This window comes from Tarenaya hassleriana, unplaced genomic scaffold (assembly GCF_000463585.1).
Source record: "Tarenaya hassleriana unplaced genomic scaffold, ASM46358v1 Cleome67, whole genome shotgun sequence".
NCBI classification, from domain to species: Eukaryota; Viridiplantae; Streptophyta; class Magnoliopsida; order Brassicales; family Cleomaceae; genus Tarenaya; species Tarenaya hassleriana.
The window spans coordinates 517,638-521,916 of NW_010969242.1; positions in this window are offsets into that span (position 1 = coordinate 517,638).

Below are 4,279 nucleotides of genomic sequence, written 5' to 3' on the forward strand. Positions count from 1 at the left end.
CTCGAATAGAGTTTGTTCGTGATCTAACGAACGCCAGAGATGATTCCGGTTGATGATCCTTTTGTATCATGATATCATATATCGAACATAAGGCATGGACAAGCCACCTTATCTGATTCGACTGCTTTCTCGTTCACTGAGTTCGACTGTCTGAAATAGACGACGTTCGTCTATAGTGCGGCCACACATTTCTACAGTCTCGCTCACACGAGGGGCCCAGCGATATCTCTCTCTTTTACGAGAGGTACAAATCCCGTCTTGACTATCTACAATCCAGTACATGATTCGTTTCGTACCTGATACACGCCTTTATAGTTCTCCTGTTACACAAAACGTTTGACGTATTCAAAGCACGCAACTCCTCATGTTGGATTCCGTAGATATCTCAGGTCTCAGGATCCAATCATGGAACCGCCATATGAGATTCAAGTCATGACGCTAGTCCATGTGACAATCTCATGCGGGTCAATCCAGTATTTCGTTCTCCAACGAATACCTATGACTGTGATCGTATCCAATACCTATGATCATCTCTATGATCATCAATCACACATCATACTAGCCTTATTATGTCGTTATTCCCATAACAACACAAGACTAGGGAGTTTAGTATCATTCATAATGATACGTGGATTTCATAACAGATCTAGTATGCAAGAACATGTAATGAATCAAATACTCTCATAAAACCATAGAAAGTATCAATACATCGAATGTATCTAAATAAAACTCATGAACAGTACATCATAGAGCACTAAACCAACACTCTATAGAATTGAGTACAAGATTTGATTTTATAAATCCGAAAAAACTTAGATCGGTTTAAACCTCAATTCGAAAACAGTCGAACCAACTATGGGTTCGGTAAGTGTCAATTTTGGCTCTAAACCGAAATTCAAAATACTCGGATCGTTACGAATTCAATAGGGTATTAATTTTGGTTCGAAATTCAAAGTTCGTTCCAATGCATCCCGAGATAATCGGGTTTGAACTTAAACTTGCAGATCCAAAAAAATTCTCTCTGTCGGACTTGAATCGGATTCGGAGGCCTAGGGCCGTCGCTATTTTGGTGTTTTCTACTTTATTTACCGCATTTACAGCAACTTCTATATTGATTATTTAATTTTTTGATTTTAATTATATGATATTATTTAAATAATATTTCTATTATTATTATTATTATTATTATTATTATTATTATTATTATTATTATTATTATTATTATTATTTAAGGGTATAAAATAAAAAAGAGCCTTAATCCCTCATTATTCTCACGCTTCTTCTCGACTCTATCCCGGCAACCCCTCTCTTCCAATCTGTCACCTCTGTCTCCTCCTCCTTATTTCGTCGCCTCGTCGCATCTATTTCTCTCGATTGATAAGTTTTCCTCCTTCTCCTCCTCGTCTCGTTTGTCTCTCTCGGTCTCAGTAAGTCTTCTTCTTCTTCTTCTTCTTCTTCTTCTTCTTCTTCTTCTTCTTCTTCTTCTTCTCACGTCGATGTTTCCCGTTTGGGTTTGTCTCGTCTCATCTATCCGCCGCCTCTCTCGGTCGATAGACGATGACCATCGTTCTCTCTTTGTCGAAGATGTTAGAGAAAAAGATAGGTTGGACAACGTGGACATGAAGTCGAACGAGCAATCTCAGATGAAGCCACGGACACAAACTTGGACTCAAGACCCATGGACTCAAACATGGACTAAAGGCCCAACTACACAAACAATGAGGCCCAAATGCAAGAATGATGAGGTGGCATTCTTAATCTGAGCCATATCACATGAAGATCCCTACACCAAAATTACGTGCACAAGATCAAGACATATTCCTAAAATAGTGCAAGAGGATCATGCTACACATTACCATATTTTTAGTTTCCATTTGTCTCCTTTTTTACCGTTAATCTCTTTCCTTTTGTTTCTTTACGAGTATCTCGTCTATTTTCATATATATATGTTAGCTACATGAACAATAATAAAATTAAGTCTCTTATTTTCATCTCAATCCATCGTCATCATCCATTCTCTTCCTTGTTTTCAATATTTCATCTAAATTTCTTCATGGTATCAGAGCCTCAAGAGCCATGATGATCTTTTTTATTTCCGCTGCATAAACATAAAAAAAAACATATATCCCTCTCGAAAAATCAAAACCGAAAGAGGAGAGAAACATGACATACCAATTGTCATATGAAAATTTCAAGGTCATAGCTACCTTTGAATATATTCGGAAGTTCAAGCTACTCCAAAATGCATGGAGTAATATGCTTGAAGAACAAAGAGACGAGGCGTTCAAGGGCATTTGGGCTAGAATCAAAGAGCTTCATCCCGATCTAAGCACCGAAACACGTAAACTCTATATTTTTCTTGGATTTTTGGATGGTGTACACAATAAACTAATCTTGCAGGTTATAAAAGCCAAAGAGAATATATCTCTCATGGAAGCAAAAATGATGTGGTGCGAAGAACGCACTCAAAACATCATAAACAACGAACAACACGAACGATTATCGGAAGAAGAGATGACCGGCCAAACCGTTCGAGAATTCTTCATCGAATACATGAAGCCCATTCATCCACAACGTGAGGGGGAATGTGTGAAGAACACTCCCACGTGTGTGGATGATGAGATGTTAAATGAGCGAACTAATGAAGAAGACGGAAAAAAATGATACAAACCGAAGAAGTCGAGCATATGGGAGATACAGAATCGAGTTGCTCAAACAAAGAAGAAGGGAATCAAATGGAGTTTGTGAAGGATGGTGACCTAAAAAACGGAGGCAAAGAACCCCAAAAATAAGGCATCACCTATGGAGAACAGTTTTGTCCCCTTCGTTCTTCCAAAAGAAAACCTGATCATGTCCTTCCAATGCATCGACAATAGAGTTTGTCATTCTTTCTTTTCTCCAATTCACTTTGATTTTATTTGTCCTAACGAAATATTTGGTGTTTTAAGTCACTTTGGACAGAAAATAAAGGACACATTCATCATGGAATATTTGGATGAAAAACAAACACTTACGGATAGAAATAAAGTTCATATACGACAACAAAAGTCATTACATGAAAAAGGGTTCGAAAAAGACTTGATGTTATCTACGAGTTTCAATAACTCTAGACTCGGTATTTCTAACTCTCTCTCATTTATTTTTGATCCCGGTACAATTAAAATTATGTTCTTAGAAGAAAAACAAAATATGCATGGTAGGAATATTTTTAAGATAATGTATGATACATTTGAAGTCTATGATAAGCATCTAGTATACCTTGACATGAAAAAATTAGAAAAGTTAAAATCAAAATTTATTTTAAAACGGAGTGCTACGGCCTCCTTTCTGTTTGCTAATCTTTTGTTTGATTTGTTGCAGAAAATAAAATCAAACTTGGAATATAGGAGATGCTTGCAGATGGATCAATATATTCTCTTGGCAAGATTAGCTTGTCAATCTTTCTCCAAGCTAATCTTGAGGGGGAATGTTAGAGAAAATGATAGGTTGGACAATGTGGACATGAAGTCGAACGAGCAATCTCAGATGAAGCCACGGACACAAACTTGGACTCAAGACCCATGGACTCAAACAAGGACTAAAGGCCCAACTACACAAACAATGAGGCCCAAATGCAAGAATGATGAGGTGGCGTTCTTAATCTGAGCCATATCACATGAAGATCCCTACACCAAAATTACGTGCACAAGATCAAGACATATTCCTAAAATAGTGCAAGAGGATCATGCTACACATTACCATATTTTTAGTTTCCATTTGTCTCCTTTTTTACCGTTAATCTCTTTCCTTTTGTTTCTTTACGAGTATCTCGTCTATTTTCATATATATATGTTAGCTACATGAACAATAATAAAATTAAGTCTCTTATTTTCATCTCAATCCATCGTCATCATCCATTCTCTTCCTTGTTTTCAATATTTCATCTAAATTTCTTCAGAAGATAGCCGGATCTCTCTCTCTCTCTCTCTCTCTAATTCTTCGTCTTCTCTCGTCGTCTTCTATTCTCGTGTCTGTGTTTGCAGGATTGTGTTTATTTGTGTGTTTATGCGATTGTGGGTTTAAGTTGGTAGATTGAATCTGATTATGAGTTTATGTTTGTCGATTGAATCTCAGACTCGGAGTATGAATTTTTACATCTTGTTTTACTTTTATTTCTTAATGAATATAGGATATTCGAATAGACAACCGTGTCAAATATTGGCTTGTTTTGCAGTGTTTTGACTATTGGAAAACAGGTTAGAATCTGTAAATTTTCAGACTTCTAACTAATAGGGAGCTG